This window comes from Osmerus eperlanus, chromosome 4 (genome assembly GCF_963692335.1).
Source record: "Osmerus eperlanus chromosome 4, fOsmEpe2.1, whole genome shotgun sequence".
NCBI lineage: Eukaryota > Metazoa > Chordata > Actinopteri > Osmeriformes > Osmeridae > Osmerus > Osmerus eperlanus.
The window spans coordinates 6483443-6495665 of record NC_085021.1 but is presented as its reverse complement, the minus strand read 5'-3'; the positions used below and the strand labels follow the sequence as shown (position 1 = coordinate 6495665).

At 48.2% G+C, this 12223-nt stretch overlaps 46 non-coding genes across 46 annotated transcripts; all 46 read right to left on the bottom strand.

The window, feature by feature from the left end:
• Positions 1-210: 210 nt before the first annotated feature.
• trnat-ugu (transfer RNA threonine (anticodon UGU)) lies at positions 211-285 on the bottom strand. The gene has a single exon. It is a non-coding gene; the product is annotated as a tRNA-Thr (tRNA).
• Positions 286-358: 73 nt separating this feature from the next.
• Positions 359-431, bottom strand: trnak-cuu (transfer RNA lysine (anticodon CUU)). Its single transcript has one exon. It is a non-coding gene; the product is annotated as a tRNA-Lys (tRNA).
• Positions 432-733: 302 nt separating this feature from the next.
• trnat-ugu (transfer RNA threonine (anticodon UGU)) lies at positions 734-808 on the bottom strand. Its single transcript has one exon. It is a non-coding gene; the product is annotated as a tRNA-Thr (tRNA).
• Positions 809-880: 72 nt separating this feature from the next.
• On the bottom strand, positions 881-953 carry trnak-cuu (transfer RNA lysine (anticodon CUU)). The gene has a single exon. It is a non-coding gene; the product is annotated as a tRNA-Lys (tRNA).
• Positions 954-1242: 289 nt separating this feature from the next.
• trnat-ugu (transfer RNA threonine (anticodon UGU)) lies at positions 1243-1317 on the bottom strand. Its single transcript has one exon. It is a non-coding gene; the product is annotated as a tRNA-Thr (tRNA).
• Positions 1318-1390: 73 nt separating this feature from the next.
• Positions 1391-1463, bottom strand: trnak-cuu (transfer RNA lysine (anticodon CUU)). Its single transcript has one exon. It is a non-coding gene; the product is annotated as a tRNA-Lys (tRNA).
• Positions 1464-1752: 289 nt separating this feature from the next.
• On the bottom strand, positions 1753-1827 carry trnat-ggu (transfer RNA threonine (anticodon GGU)). The gene has a single exon. It is a non-coding gene; the product is annotated as a tRNA-Thr (tRNA).
• Positions 1828-1900: 73 nt separating this feature from the next.
• Positions 1901-1973, bottom strand: trnak-cuu (transfer RNA lysine (anticodon CUU)). Its single transcript has one exon. It is a non-coding gene; the product is annotated as a tRNA-Lys (tRNA).
• A 303-nt stretch (positions 1974-2276) lies between these two features.
• trnat-ugu (transfer RNA threonine (anticodon UGU)) lies at positions 2277-2351 on the bottom strand. Its single transcript has one exon. It is a non-coding gene; the product is annotated as a tRNA-Thr (tRNA).
• Positions 2352-2424: 73 nt separating this feature from the next.
• On the bottom strand, positions 2425-2497 carry trnak-cuu (transfer RNA lysine (anticodon CUU)). The gene has a single exon. It is a non-coding gene; the product is annotated as a tRNA-Lys (tRNA).
• Positions 2498-2799: 302 nt separating this feature from the next.
• trnat-ugu (transfer RNA threonine (anticodon UGU)) lies at positions 2800-2874 on the bottom strand. Its single transcript has one exon. It is a non-coding gene; the product is annotated as a tRNA-Thr (tRNA).
• A 72-nt stretch (positions 2875-2946) lies between these two features.
• trnak-cuu (transfer RNA lysine (anticodon CUU)) lies at positions 2947-3019 on the bottom strand. Its single transcript has one exon. It is a non-coding gene; the product is annotated as a tRNA-Lys (tRNA).
• A 303-nt stretch (positions 3020-3322) lies between these two features.
• On the bottom strand, positions 3323-3397 carry trnat-ugu (transfer RNA threonine (anticodon UGU)). The gene has a single exon. It is a non-coding gene; the product is annotated as a tRNA-Thr (tRNA).
• Positions 3398-3470: 73 nt separating this feature from the next.
• On the bottom strand, positions 3471-3543 carry trnak-cuu (transfer RNA lysine (anticodon CUU)). The gene has a single exon. It is a non-coding gene; the product is annotated as a tRNA-Lys (tRNA).
• Positions 3544-3832: 289 nt separating this feature from the next.
• Positions 3833-3907, bottom strand: trnat-ugu (transfer RNA threonine (anticodon UGU)). Its single transcript has one exon. It is a non-coding gene; the product is annotated as a tRNA-Thr (tRNA).
• A 73-nt stretch (positions 3908-3980) lies between these two features.
• Positions 3981-4053, bottom strand: trnak-cuu (transfer RNA lysine (anticodon CUU)). The gene has a single exon. It is a non-coding gene; the product is annotated as a tRNA-Lys (tRNA).
• A 302-nt stretch (positions 4054-4355) lies between these two features.
• On the bottom strand, positions 4356-4430 carry trnat-ugu (transfer RNA threonine (anticodon UGU)). The gene has a single exon. It is a non-coding gene; the product is annotated as a tRNA-Thr (tRNA).
• Positions 4431-4503: 73 nt separating this feature from the next.
• Positions 4504-4576, bottom strand: trnak-cuu (transfer RNA lysine (anticodon CUU)). Its single transcript has one exon. It is a non-coding gene; the product is annotated as a tRNA-Lys (tRNA).
• Positions 4577-4878: 302 nt separating this feature from the next.
• On the bottom strand, positions 4879-4953 carry trnat-ugu (transfer RNA threonine (anticodon UGU)). Its single transcript has one exon. It is a non-coding gene; the product is annotated as a tRNA-Thr (tRNA).
• Positions 4954-5025: 72 nt separating this feature from the next.
• On the bottom strand, positions 5026-5098 carry trnak-cuu (transfer RNA lysine (anticodon CUU)). Its single transcript has one exon. It is a non-coding gene; the product is annotated as a tRNA-Lys (tRNA).
• Positions 5099-5401: 303 nt separating this feature from the next.
• Positions 5402-5476, bottom strand: trnat-ugu (transfer RNA threonine (anticodon UGU)). The gene has a single exon. It is a non-coding gene; the product is annotated as a tRNA-Thr (tRNA).
• A 73-nt stretch (positions 5477-5549) lies between these two features.
• Positions 5550-5622, bottom strand: trnak-cuu (transfer RNA lysine (anticodon CUU)). Its single transcript has one exon. It is a non-coding gene; the product is annotated as a tRNA-Lys (tRNA).
• A 289-nt stretch (positions 5623-5911) lies between these two features.
• Positions 5912-5986, bottom strand: trnat-ggu (transfer RNA threonine (anticodon GGU)). Its single transcript has one exon. It is a non-coding gene; the product is annotated as a tRNA-Thr (tRNA).
• A 73-nt stretch (positions 5987-6059) lies between these two features.
• Positions 6060-6132, bottom strand: trnak-uuu (transfer RNA lysine (anticodon UUU)). Its single transcript has one exon. It is a non-coding gene; the product is annotated as a tRNA-Lys (tRNA).
• Positions 6133-6435: 303 nt separating this feature from the next.
• Positions 6436-6510, bottom strand: trnat-ugu (transfer RNA threonine (anticodon UGU)). The gene has a single exon. It is a non-coding gene; the product is annotated as a tRNA-Thr (tRNA).
• A 72-nt stretch (positions 6511-6582) lies between these two features.
• trnak-cuu (transfer RNA lysine (anticodon CUU)) lies at positions 6583-6655 on the bottom strand. Its single transcript has one exon. It is a non-coding gene; the product is annotated as a tRNA-Lys (tRNA).
• A 450-nt stretch (positions 6656-7105) lies between these two features.
• On the bottom strand, positions 7106-7178 carry trnak-cuu (transfer RNA lysine (anticodon CUU)). Its single transcript has one exon. It is a non-coding gene; the product is annotated as a tRNA-Lys (tRNA).
• A 303-nt stretch (positions 7179-7481) lies between these two features.
• Positions 7482-7556, bottom strand: trnat-ugu (transfer RNA threonine (anticodon UGU)). The gene has a single exon. It is a non-coding gene; the product is annotated as a tRNA-Thr (tRNA).
• Positions 7557-7629: 73 nt separating this feature from the next.
• On the bottom strand, positions 7630-7702 carry trnak-cuu (transfer RNA lysine (anticodon CUU)). The gene has a single exon. It is a non-coding gene; the product is annotated as a tRNA-Lys (tRNA).
• Positions 7703-8004: 302 nt separating this feature from the next.
• Positions 8005-8079, bottom strand: trnat-ugu (transfer RNA threonine (anticodon UGU)). The gene has a single exon. It is a non-coding gene; the product is annotated as a tRNA-Thr (tRNA).
• A 72-nt stretch (positions 8080-8151) lies between these two features.
• On the bottom strand, positions 8152-8224 carry trnak-cuu (transfer RNA lysine (anticodon CUU)). The gene has a single exon. It is a non-coding gene; the product is annotated as a tRNA-Lys (tRNA).
• Positions 8225-8513: 289 nt separating this feature from the next.
• On the bottom strand, positions 8514-8588 carry trnat-ugu (transfer RNA threonine (anticodon UGU)). Its single transcript has one exon. It is a non-coding gene; the product is annotated as a tRNA-Thr (tRNA).
• Positions 8589-8661: 73 nt separating this feature from the next.
• On the bottom strand, positions 8662-8734 carry trnak-cuu (transfer RNA lysine (anticodon CUU)). Its single transcript has one exon. It is a non-coding gene; the product is annotated as a tRNA-Lys (tRNA).
• A 289-nt stretch (positions 8735-9023) lies between these two features.
• trnat-ggu (transfer RNA threonine (anticodon GGU)) lies at positions 9024-9098 on the bottom strand. The gene has a single exon. It is a non-coding gene; the product is annotated as a tRNA-Thr (tRNA).
• Positions 9099-9171: 73 nt separating this feature from the next.
• Positions 9172-9244, bottom strand: trnak-cuu (transfer RNA lysine (anticodon CUU)). The gene has a single exon. It is a non-coding gene; the product is annotated as a tRNA-Lys (tRNA).
• A 303-nt stretch (positions 9245-9547) lies between these two features.
• Positions 9548-9622, bottom strand: trnat-ugu (transfer RNA threonine (anticodon UGU)). Its single transcript has one exon. It is a non-coding gene; the product is annotated as a tRNA-Thr (tRNA).
• Positions 9623-9695: 73 nt separating this feature from the next.
• On the bottom strand, positions 9696-9768 carry trnak-cuu (transfer RNA lysine (anticodon CUU)). The gene has a single exon. It is a non-coding gene; the product is annotated as a tRNA-Lys (tRNA).
• A 302-nt stretch (positions 9769-10070) lies between these two features.
• Positions 10071-10145, bottom strand: trnat-ugu (transfer RNA threonine (anticodon UGU)). Its single transcript has one exon. It is a non-coding gene; the product is annotated as a tRNA-Thr (tRNA).
• A 72-nt stretch (positions 10146-10217) lies between these two features.
• Positions 10218-10290, bottom strand: trnak-cuu (transfer RNA lysine (anticodon CUU)). The gene has a single exon. It is a non-coding gene; the product is annotated as a tRNA-Lys (tRNA).
• A 303-nt stretch (positions 10291-10593) lies between these two features.
• On the bottom strand, positions 10594-10668 carry trnat-ugu (transfer RNA threonine (anticodon UGU)). Its single transcript has one exon. It is a non-coding gene; the product is annotated as a tRNA-Thr (tRNA).
• A 73-nt stretch (positions 10669-10741) lies between these two features.
• Positions 10742-10814, bottom strand: trnak-cuu (transfer RNA lysine (anticodon CUU)). The gene has a single exon. It is a non-coding gene; the product is annotated as a tRNA-Lys (tRNA).
• Positions 10815-11103: 289 nt separating this feature from the next.
• Positions 11104-11178, bottom strand: trnat-ugu (transfer RNA threonine (anticodon UGU)). The gene has a single exon. It is a non-coding gene; the product is annotated as a tRNA-Thr (tRNA).
• Positions 11179-11251: 73 nt separating this feature from the next.
• trnak-cuu (transfer RNA lysine (anticodon CUU)) lies at positions 11252-11324 on the bottom strand. Its single transcript has one exon. It is a non-coding gene; the product is annotated as a tRNA-Lys (tRNA).
• A 288-nt stretch (positions 11325-11612) lies between these two features.
• Positions 11613-11687, bottom strand: trnat-ugu (transfer RNA threonine (anticodon UGU)). The gene has a single exon. It is a non-coding gene; the product is annotated as a tRNA-Thr (tRNA).
• Positions 11688-11760: 73 nt separating this feature from the next.
• Positions 11761-11833, bottom strand: trnak-cuu (transfer RNA lysine (anticodon CUU)). The gene has a single exon. It is a non-coding gene; the product is annotated as a tRNA-Lys (tRNA).
• Positions 11834-12135: 302 nt separating this feature from the next.
• On the bottom strand, positions 12136-12210 carry trnat-ugu (transfer RNA threonine (anticodon UGU)). Its single transcript has one exon. It is a non-coding gene; the product is annotated as a tRNA-Thr (tRNA).
• Positions 12211-12223: the final 13 nt, after the last annotated feature.

The window sequence follows — 12223 nt, the reverse complement described above, 5'->3', positions numbered from 1 at the left end:
GTCCAGATACAGTTTCAAATGAATGTTTCAAATTTGCTGGGTGTATAGTCCACAAACAAAGAGTGCCATGCTCCAACGCCTGAGCTATCCAGGCTTTAGCATGTTGCTTCCAGAGGCATTCTCGTCTGGGACCTTTGTGACGCTATACGTTTGAATCCACAACATTGGTGAAAGTTAAAAATGGTCCAGTTGTATGAAACAAACACAGTGAGGTGCTGCTGGGAGTTGAACCCAGGATCTCCTGTTTACACGACAGGCGCTTTCAACCAGCTAAGCCACAGGACCTCTGGATCTGCAATAGTTGATTCAACTACTTGAAGGCTCTCAGAGTGACGGATAGGCCTCCTTAATGTAAACACGCCCAACTTGGGGCTCGAACCCACGACCCTGAGATTAAGAGTCTCATGCTCTACCGACTGAGCTAGTCGGGCTTACTGCTACGCAACCAGAGGCATTCTCGTCGGGGACCTTTGTGACCGTCATCGTTTCAAACGCTTGGCCTGTGTCCAGAAGGCTGACATTTTGTCCAGATACAGTTTCAAATGAATGTTTCAAATTTGCTGGGTGTATAGTCTACAAACAAAGAGTTGCATGCTCCAAAGCCTGAGCTATCCAGGCTTAGCATGTTGCTTCCAGAGGCATTCTCGTCGGGGACCTTTGTGACGGTATACGTTCGAATCCACAACATTGGTGAAAGTTAAAAATGGGCCAGTTGTATGAAACAAACACAGTGAGGTGCTGCTGGGAGTTGAACCCAGGATCTCCTGTTTACAAGACAGGCGCTTTCAACCAGCTAAGCCACAGCACCTCTGGATTGAAATAGTTGATTCAACTACTTGAAGCCTCTCAGAGTGACGGATAGGCCTCCATAATGTAAACACGCCCAACATGGGGCTCGAAGCCACGACCCTGAGATTAAGAGTCTCATGCTCTACCGACTGAGCTAGCCGGGCTTACTGTTATGCAACCAGAGGCATTCTCGTCGGGGACCTTTGTGACCGTCATCGTTTCAAACGCTTGGCCTGTGTCCAGAAGGCTGACATTTTGTCCAGATACAGTTTCAAATTCGCTGGGTGTATAGTCTACAAACAAAGAGTTGCATGCTCCAAAGCCTGAGCTATCCAGGCTTAGCATGTTGCTTCCAGAGGCATTCTCGTCTGGGACCTTTGTGACGCTATACGTTTGAATCCACAACATTGGTGAAAGTTAAAAATGGGCCAGTTGTATGAAACAAACACAGTGAGGTGCTGCTGGGAGTTGAACCCAGGATCTCCTGTTTACAAGACAGGCGGTTTCAACCAGCTAAGCCACAGCACCTCTGGATCTGCAATAGTTGATTCAACTACTTGAAGCCTCTCAGAGTGACGGATAGGCCTCCATAATGTAAACACGCCCAACGTGGGGCTCGAACCCACGACCCTGAGATTAAGAGTCTCATGCTCTACCGACTGAGCTAGCCGGGCTTACTGCTACGCAACCAGAGGCATTCTCGTCGGGGACCATTGTGACCGTCATCGTTTCAAACGCTTGGCCTGTGTCCAGAAGGCTGACATTTTGTCCAGATACAGTTTCAAATTCGCTGGGTGTATAGTCTACAAACAAAGAGTTGCATGCTCCAAAGCCTGAGCTATCCAGGCTTAGCATGTTGCTTCCAGAGGCATTCTCGTCTGGGACCTTTGTGACGCTATACGTTTGAATCCACAACATTGGTGACAGTAAAAAATGTGCCAGTTGTATAAAATAAACACAGGGAGGTGCTGCTGGGAGTTGAACCCAGGATCTCCTGTTTACCAGACAAGCGCTTTCAACCAGCTAAGTCACAGCACCTCTGGATATGCAATAGTGTATTCAACTACTTGAAGCCTCTCAGAGTGACGGATAGGCCTCCATAATGTAAACACACCCAACGTGGGGCTCGAACCCACGACCCTGAGATTAAGAGTCTCATGCTCTACCAACTGAGCTAGCCTGGCTTACTGCTACGCAACCAGAGGCATTCTCGTCGGGGACCTTTGTGACCGTCATCGTTTCAAACCCTTGGCCTGTGTCCAGAAGGCTGACATTTTGTCCAGATACAGTTTCAAATGAATGTTTCAAATTTGCTGGGTGTATAGTCCACAAACAAAGAGTGCCATGCTCCAACGCCTGAGCTATCCAGGCTTTAGCATGTTGCTTCCAGAGGCATTCTCGTCTGGGACCTTTGTGACGCTATACGTTTGAATCCACAACATTGGTGAAAGTTAAAAATGGGCCAGTTGTATGAAACAAACACAGTGAGGTGCTGCTGGGAGTTGAACCCAGGATCTCCTGTTTACACGACAGGCGCTTTCAACCAGCTAAGCCACAGCACCTCTGGATCTGCAATAGTTGATTCAACTACTTGAAGCCTCTCAGAGTGACGGATAGGCCTCCTTAATGTAAACACGCCCAACTTGGAGCTCGAACCCACGACCCTGAGATTAAGAGTCTCATGCTCTACCGACTGAGCTAGTCGGGCTTACTGCTACGCAACCAGAGGCATTCTCGTCGGGGACCTTTGTGACCGTCATCGTTTCAAACGCTTGGCCTGTGTCCAGAAGGCTGACATTTTGTCCAGATACAGTTTCAAATGAATGTTTCAAATTTGCTGGGTGTATAGTCTACAAACAAAGAGTTGCATGCTCCAAAGCCTGAGCTATCCAGGCTTAGCATGTTGCTTCCAGAGGCATTCTCGTCGGGGACCTTTGTGACGGTATACGTTTTAATCCACAACATTGGTGAAAGTAAAAAATGTGCCAGTTTTATAAAACAAACACAGGGAGGTGCTGCTGGGAGTTGAACCCAGGATTTCCTGTTTACAAGACAGGCGCTTTCAACCAGCTAAGCCACAGCACCTCTGGATTGAAATAGTTGATTCAACTACTTGAAGCCTCTCAGAGTGACGGATAGGCCTCCATAATGTAAACACGCCCAACATGGGGCTCGAACCCACGACCCTGAGATTAAGAGTCTCATGCTCTACCGACTGAGCTAGCCGGGCTTACTGTTATGCAACCAGAGGCATTCTCGTCGGGGACCTTTGTGACCGTCATCGTTTCAAACGCTTGGCCTGTGTCCAGAAGGCTGACATTTTGTCCAGATACAGTTTCAAATGAATGTTTCAAATTTGCTGGGTGTATAGTCTACAAACAAAGAGTGCCATGCTCCAACGCCTGAGCTATCCGGGCTTTAGCATGTTGCTTCCAGAGGCATTCTCGTCTGGGACCTTTGTGACGCTATACGTTTGAATCCACAACATTGGTGAAAGTTAAAAATGGGCCAGTTGTATGAAACAAACACAGTGAGGTGCTGCTGGGAGTTGAACCCAGGATCTCCTGTTTACAAGACAGGCGCTTTCAACCAGCTAAGCCACAGCACCTCTGGATCTGCAACAGTTGATTCAACTACTTGAAGCCTCTCAGAGTGACGGATAGGCCTCCATAATGTAAACACGCCCAACGTGGGGCTCGAACCCACGACCCTGAGATTAAGAGTCTCATGCTCTACCGACTGAGCTAGCCGGGCTTACTGCTACGCAACCAGAGGCATTCTCGTCGGGGACCTTTGTGACCGTCATCGTTTCAAACGCTTGGCCTGTGTCCAGAAGGCTGACATTTTGTCCAGATACAGTTTCAAATTCGCTGGGTGTATAGTCTACAAACAAAGAGTTGCATGCTCCAAAGCCTGAGCTATCCAGGCTTAGCATGTTGCTTCCAGAGGCATTCTCGTCTGGGACCTTTGTGACGCTATACGTTTGAATCCACAACATTGGTGAAAGTTAAAAATGGGCCAGTTGTATGAAACAAACACAGTGAGGTGCTGCTGGGAGTTGAACCCAGGATCTCCTGTTTACAAGACAGGCGGTTTCAACCAGCTAAGCCACAGCACCTCTTGATCTGCAATAGTTGATTCAACTACTTGAAGCCTCTCAGAGTGACGGATAGGCCTCCATAATGTAAACACGCCCAACGTGGGGCTCGAACCCACGACCCTGAGATTAAGAGTCTCATGCTCTACCGACTGAGCTAGCCGGGCTTACTGCTACGCAACCAGAGGCATTCTCGTCGGGGACCATTGTGACCGTCATCGTTTCAAACGCTTGGCCCGTGTCCAGAAGGCTGACATTTTGTCCAGATACAGTTTCAAATGAATGTTTCAAATTTGCTGGGTGTATAGTCCACAAACAAAGAGTGCCATGCTCCAACGCCTGAGCTATCCAGGCTTTAGCATGTTGCTTCCAGAGGCATTCTCGTCTGGGACCTTTGTGACGCTATACGTTTGAATCCACAACATTGGTGAAAGTTAAAAATGGGCCAGTTTTATAAACAAACACAGTGAGGTGCTGCTGGGAGTTGAACCCAGGATCTCCTGTTTACACGACAGGCGCTTTCAACCAGCTAAGCCACAGCACCTCTGGATCTGCAATAGTTGATTCAACTACTTGAAGCCTCTCAGAGTGACGGATAGGCCTCCTTAATGTAAACACGCCCAACTTGGGGCTCGAACCCACGACCCTGAGATTAAGAGTCTCATGCTCTACCGACTGAGCTAGTCGGGCTTACTGCTACGCAACCAGAGGCATTCTCGTCGGGGACCTTTGTGACCGTCATCGTTTCAAACGCTTGGCCTGTGTCCAGAAGGCTGACATTTTGTCCAGATACAGTTTCAAATGAATGTTTCAAATTTGCTGGGTGTATAGTCTACAAACAAAGAGTTGCATGCTCCAAAGCCTGAGCTATCCAGGCTTAGCATGTTGCTTCCAGAGGCATTCTCGTCGGGGACCTTTGTGACGGTATACGTTCGAATCCACAACATTGGTGAAAGTAAAAAATGTGCCAGTTTTATAAAACAAACACAGGGAGGTGCTGCTGGGAGTTGAACCCAGGATTTCCTGTTTACAAGACAGGCGCTTTCAACCAGCTAAGCCACAGCACCTCTGGATTGAAATAGTTGATTCAACTACTTGAAGCCTCTCAGAGTGACGGATAGGCCTCCATAATGTAAACACGCCCAACATGGGGCTCGAACCCACGACCCTGAGATTAAGAGTCTCATGCTCTACCGACTGAGCTAGCCGGGCTTACTGTTATGCAACCAGAGGCATTCTCGTCGGGGACCTTTGTGACCGTCATCGTTTCAAACGCTTGGCCTGTGTCCAGAAGGCTGACATTTTGTCCAGATACAGTTTCAAATGAATGTTTCAAATTTGCTGGGTGTATAGTCTACAAACAAAGAGTGCCATGCTCCAACGCCTGAGCTATCCAGGCTTTAGCATGTTGCTTCCAGAGGCATTCTCGTCTGGGACCTTTGTGACGCTATACGTTTGAATCCACAACATTGGTGAAAGTTAAAAATGGGCCAGTTGTATGAAACAAACACAGTGAGGTGCTGCTGGGAGTTGAACCCAGGATCTCCTGTTTACAAGACAGGCGGTTTCAACCAGCTAAGCCACAGCACCTCTGGATCTGCAATAGTTGATTCAACTACTTGAAGCCTCTCAGAGTGACGGATAGGCCTCCATAATGTAAACACGCCCAACGTGGGGCTCGAACCCACGACCCTGAGATTAAGAGTCTCATGCTCTACCGACTGAGCTAGCCGGGCTTACTGCTACGCAACCAGAGGCATTCTCGTCGGGGACCTTTGTGACCGTCATCGTTTCAAACGCTTGGCCTGTGTCCAGAAGGCTGACATTTTGTCCAGATACAGTTTCAAATTTGCTGGGTGTATAGTCTACAAACAAAGAGTTGCATGCTCCAAAGCCTGAGCTATCCAGGCTTAGCATGTTGCTTCCAGAGGCATTCTCGTCTGGGACCTTTGTGACGCTATACGTTTGAATCCACAACATTGGTGACAGTAAAAAATGTGCCAGTTGTATAAAATAAACACAGAGAGGTGCTGCTGGGAGTTGAACCCAGGATCTCCTGTTTACCAGACAAGCGCTTTCAACCAGCTAAGTCACAGCACCTCTGGATATGCAATAGTGTATTCAACTACTTGAAGCCTCTCAGAGTGACGGATAGGCCTCCATAATGTAAACACACCCAACGTGGGGCTCGAACCCACGACCCTAAGATTAAAAGTCTCATGCTCTACCGACTGAGCTAGCCGGGCTTACTGCTACGCAACCAGAGGCATTCTCGTCGGGGACCTTTGTGACCGTCATCGTTTCAAACGCTTGGCCTGTGTCCAGAAGGCTGACATTTTGTCCAGATACAGTTTCAAATGAATGTTTCAAATTTGCTGGGTGTATAGTCCACAAACAAAGAGTGCCATGCTCCAACGCCTGAGCTATCCAGGCTTTAGCATGTTGCTTCCAGAGGCATTCTCGTCTGGGACCTTTGTGACGCTATACGTTTGAATCCACAACATTGGTGAAAGTAAAAAATGGGCCAGTTGTATGAAACAAACACAGTGAGGTGCTGCTGGGAGTTGAACCCAGGATCTCCTGTTTACAAGACAGGCGCTTTCAACCAGCTAAGCCACAGCACCTCTGGATTGAAATAGTTGATTCAACTACTTGAAGCCTCTCAGAGTGACGGATAGGCCTCCATAATGTAAACACGCCCAACATGGGGCTCGAACCCACGACCCTGAGATTAAGAGTCTCATGCTCTACCGACTGAGCTAGCCGGGCTTACTGTTATGCAACCAGAGGCATTCTCGTCGGGGACCTTTGTGACCGTCATCGTTTCAAACGCTTGGCCTGTGTCCAGAAGGCTGACATTTTGTCCAGATACAGTTTCAAATGAATGTTTCAAATTTGCTGGGTGTATAGTCTACAAACAAAGAGTGCCATGCTCCAACGCCTGAGCTATCCAGGCTTAGCATGTTGCTTCCAGAGGCATTCTCGTCTGGGACCCTTGTGACGCTATACGTTTGAATCCACAACATTGGTGAAAGTAAAAAATGGGCCAGTTGTATGAAACAAACACAGTGAGGTGCTGCTGGGAGTTGAAACCTGGATCTCCTGTTTACAAGACAGGCACTTTCAACCAGCTAAGCCACAGCACCTCTGGATCTGCAATAGTTGATTCAACTACTTGAAGCCTCTCAGAGTGACGGATAGGCCTCCATAATGTAAACACACCCAACGTGGGGCTCGAACCCACGACCCTGAGATTAAGAGTCTCATGCTCTACCAACTGAGCTAGCCTGGCTTACTGCTACGCAACCAGAGGCATTCTCGTCGGGGACCTTTGTGACCGTCATCGTTTCAAACGCTTGGCCTGTGTCCAGAAGGCTGACATTTTGTCCAGATACAGTTTCAAATGAATGTTTCAAATTTGCTGGGTGTATAGTCCACAAACAAAGAGTGCCATGCTCCAACGCCTGAGCTATCCAGGCTTTAGCATGTTGCTTCCAGAGGCATTCTCGTCTGGGACCTTTGTGACGCTATACGTTTGAATCCACAACATTGGTGAAAGTTAAAAATGGTCCAGTTGTATGAAACAAACACAGTGAGGTGCTGCTGGGAGTTGAACCCAGGATCTCCTGTTTACACGACAGGCGCTTTCAACCAGCTAAGCCACAGGACCTCTGGATCTGCAATAGTTGATTCAACTACTTGAAGGCTCTCAGAGTGACGGATAGGCCTCCTTAATGTAAACACGCCCAACTTGGGGCTCGAACCCACGACCCTGAGATTAAGAGTCTCATGCTCTACCGACTGAGCTAGTCGGGCTTACTGCTACGCAACCAGAGGCATTCTCGTCGGGGACCTTTGTGACCGTCATCGTTTCAAACGCTTGGCCTGTGTCCAGAAGGCTGACATTTTGTCCAGATACAGTTTCAAATGAATGTTTCAAATTTGCTGGGTGTATAGTCTACAAACAAAGAGTTGCATGCTCCAAAGCCTGAGCTATCCAGGCTTAGCATGTTGCTTCCAGAGGCATTCTCGTCGGGGACCTTTGTGACGGTATACGTTCGAATCCACAACATTGGTGAAAGTTAAAAATGGGCCAGTTGTATGAAACAAACACAGTGAGGTGCTGCTGGGAGTTGAACCCAGGATCTCCTGTTTACAAGACAGGCGCTTTCAACCAGCTAAGCCACAGCACCTCTGGATTGAAATAGTTGATTCAACTACTTGAAGCCTCTCAGAGTGACGGATAGGCCTCCATAATGTAAACACGCCCAACATGGGGCTCGAAGCCACGACCCTGAGATTAAGAGTCTCATGCTCTACCGACTGAGCTAGCCGGGCTTACTGTTATGCAACCAGAGGCATTCTCGTCGGGGACCTTTGTGACCGTCATCGTTTCAAACGCTTGGCCTGTGTCCAGAAGGCTGACATTTTGTCCAGATACAGTTTCAAATTCGCTGGGTGTATAGTCTACAAACAAAGAGTTGCATGCTCCAAAGCCTGAGCTATCCAGGCTTAGCATGTTGCTTCCAGAGGCATTCTCGTCTGGGACCTTTGTGACGCTATACGTTTGAATCCACAACATTGGTGAAAGTTAAAAATGGGCCAGTTGTATGAAACAAACACAGTGAGGTGCTGCTGGGAGTTGAACCCAGGATCTCCTGTTTACAAGACAGGCGGTTTCAACCAGCTAAGCCACAGCACCTCTGGATCTGCAATAGTTGATTCAACTACTTGAAGCCTCTCAGAGTGACGGATAGGCCTCCATAATGTAAACACGCCCAACGTGGGGCTCGAACCCACGACCCTGAGATTAAGAGTCTCATGCTCTACCGACTGAGCTAGCCGGGCTTACTGCTACGCAACCAGAGGCATTCTCGTCGGGGACCATTGTGACCGTCATCGTTTCAAACGCTTGGCCTGTGTCCAGAAGGCTGACATTTTGTCCAGATACAGTTTCAAATTCGCTGGGTGTATAGTCTACAAACAAAGAGTTGCATGCTCCAAAGCCTGAGCTATCCAGGCTTAGCATGTTGCTTCCAGAGGCATTCTCGTCTGGGACCTTTGTGACGCTATACGTTTGAATCCACAACATTGGTGACAGTAAAAAATGTGCCAGTTGTATAAAATAAACACAGGGAGGTGCTGCTGGGAGTTGAACCCAGGATCTCCTGTTTACCAGACAAGCGCTTTCAACCAGCTAAGTCACAGCACCTCTGGATATGCAATAGTGTATTCAACTACTTGAAGCCTCTCAGAGTGACGGATAGGCCTCCATAATGTAAACACACCCAACGTGGGGCTCGAACCCACGACCCTGAGATTAAGAGTCTCATGCTCTACCAACTGAGCTAGCCTGGCTTACTGCTACGCAACCAGAGGCATTCTCGTCGGGGACCTTTGTGACCGTCATCGTTTCAAACCCTTGGCCTGTGTCCAGAAGGCTGACATTTTGTCCAGATACAGTTTCAAATGAATGTTTCAAATTTGCTGGGTGTATAGTCCACAAACAAAGAGTGCCATGCTCCAACGCCTGAGCTATCCAGGCTTTAGCATGTTGCTTCCAGAGGCATTCTCGTCTGGGACCTTTGTGACGCTATACGTTTGAATCCACAACATTGGTGAAAGTTAAAAATGGGCCAGTTGTATGAAACAAACACAGTGAGGTGCTGCTGGGAGTTGAACCCAGGATCTCCTGTTTACACGACAGGCGCTTTCAACCAGCTAAGCCACAGCACCTCTGGATCTGCAATAGTTGATTCAACTACTTGAAGCCTCTCAGAGTGACGGATAGGCCTCCTTAATGTAAACACGCCCAACTTGGAGCTCGAACCCACGACCCTGAGATTAAGAGTCTCATGCTCTACCGACTGAGCTAGTCGGGCTTACTGCTACGCAACCAGAGGCATTCTCGTCGGGGACCTTTGTGACCGTCATCGTTTCAAACGCTTGGCCTGTGTCCAGAAGGCTGACATTTTGTCCAGATACAGTTTCAAATGAATGTTTCAAATTTGCTGGGTGTATAGTCTACAAACAAAGAGTTGCATGCTCCAAAGCCTGAGCTATCCAGGCTTAGCATGTTGCTTCCAGAGGCATTCTCGTCGGGGACCTTTGTGACGGTATACGTTTTAATCCACAACATTGGTGAAAGTAAAAAATGTGCCAGTTTTATAAAACAAACACAGGGAGGTGCTGCTGGGAGTTGAACCCAGGATTTCCTGTTTACAAGACAGGCGCTTTCAACCAGCTAAGCCACAGCACCTCTGGATTGAAATAGTTGATTCAACTACTTGAAGCCTCTCAGAGTGACGGATAGGCCTCCATAATGTAAAGACGCCCAACATGGGGCTCGAACCCACGACCCTGAGATTAAGAGTCTCATGCTCTACCGACTGAGCTAGCCGGGCTTACTGTTATGCAACCAGAGGCATTCTCGTCGGGGACCTTTGTGACCGTCATCGTTTCAAACGCTTGGCCTGTGTCCAGAAGGCTGACATTTTGTCCAGATACAGTTTCAAATGAATGTTTCAAATTTGCTGGGTGTATAGTCTACAAACAAAGAGTGCCATGCTCCAACGCCTGAGCTATCCGGGCTTTAGCATGTTGCTTCCAGAGGCATTCTCGTCTGGGACCTTTGTGACGCTATACGTTTGAATCCACAACATTGGTGAAAGTTAAAAATGGGCCAGTTGTATGAAACAAACACAGTGAGGTGCTGCTGGGAGTTGAACCCAGGATCTCCTGTTTACAAGACAGGCGCTTTCAACCAGCTAAGCCACAGCACCTCTGGATCTGCAACAGTTGATTCAACTACTTGAAGCCTCTCAGAGTGACGGATAGGCCTCCATAATGTAAACACGCCCAACGTGGGGCTCGAACCCACGACCCTGAGATTAAGAGTCTCATGCTCTACCGACTGAGCTAGCCGGGCTTACTGCTACGCAACCAGAGGCATTCTCGTCGGGGACCTTTGTGACCGTCATCGTTTCAAACGCTTGGCCTGTGTCCAGAAGGCTGACATTTTGTCCAGATACAGTTTCAAATTCGCTGGGTGTATAGTCTACAAACAAAGAGTTGCATGCTCCAAAGCCTGAGCTATCCAGGCTTAGCATGTTGCTTCCAGAGGCATTCTCGTCTGGGACCTTTGTGACGCTATACGTTTGAATCCACAACATTGGTGAAAGTTAAAAATGGGCCAGTTGTATGAAACAAACACAGTGAGGTGCTGCTGGGAGTTGAACCCAGGATCTCCTGTTTACAAGACAGGCGGTTTCAACCAGCTAAGCCACAGCACCTCTTGATCTGCAATAGTTGATTCAACTACTTGAAGCCTCTCAGAGTGACGGATAGGCCTCCATAATGTAAACACGCCCAACGTGGGGCTCGAACCCACGACCCTGAGATTAAGAGTCTCATGCTCTACCGACTGAGCTAGCCGGGCTTACTGCTACGCAACCAGAGGCATTCTCGTCGGGGACCTTTGTGACCGTCATCGTTTCAAACGCTTGGCCTGTGTCCAGAAGGCTGACATTTTGTCCAGATACAGTTTCAAATTCGCTGGGTGTATAGTCTACAAACAAAGAGTTGCATGCTCCAAAGCCTGAGCTATCCAGGCTCAGCATGTTGCTTCCAGAGGCATTCTCGTCTGGGACCTTTGTGACGCTATACGTTTGAATCCACAACATTGATGAAAGTTAAAAATGGGCCAGTTTTATAAACAAACACAGGGAGGTGCTGCTGGGAGTTGAACCCAGGATCTCCTGTTTACAAGACAGGCGCTTTCAACCAGCTAAGCCACAGCACATCTGGATCTGCAATAGTTGATTCAACTACTTGAAGCCTCTCAGAGTGACGGATAGACCTCCATAATGTAAACACGCCCAACGTGGGGCTCGAACCCACGACCCTGAGATTAAGAGTCTCATGCTCTACCGACTGAGCTAGCCGGGCTTACTGCTACGCAACCAGAGGCATTCTCGTCGGGGACCTTTGTGACCGTCATCGTTTCAAACGCTTGGCCTGTGTCCAGAAGGCTGACATTTTGTCCAGATACAGTTTCAAATGAATGTTTCAAATTTGCTGGGTGTATAGTCTACAAACAAAGAGTTGCATGCTCCAAAGCCTGAGCTATCCAGGCTTAGCATGTTGCTTCCAGAGGCATTCTCGTCGGGGACCTTTGTGACGGTATACGTTTGAATCCACAACATTGGTGAAAGTAAAAAATGTGCCAGTTTTATAAAACAAACACAGGGAGGTGCTGCTGGGAGTTGAACCCAGGATTTCCTGTTTACAAGACAGGCGCTTTCAACCAGCTAAGCCACAGCACCTCTGGATTGAAAT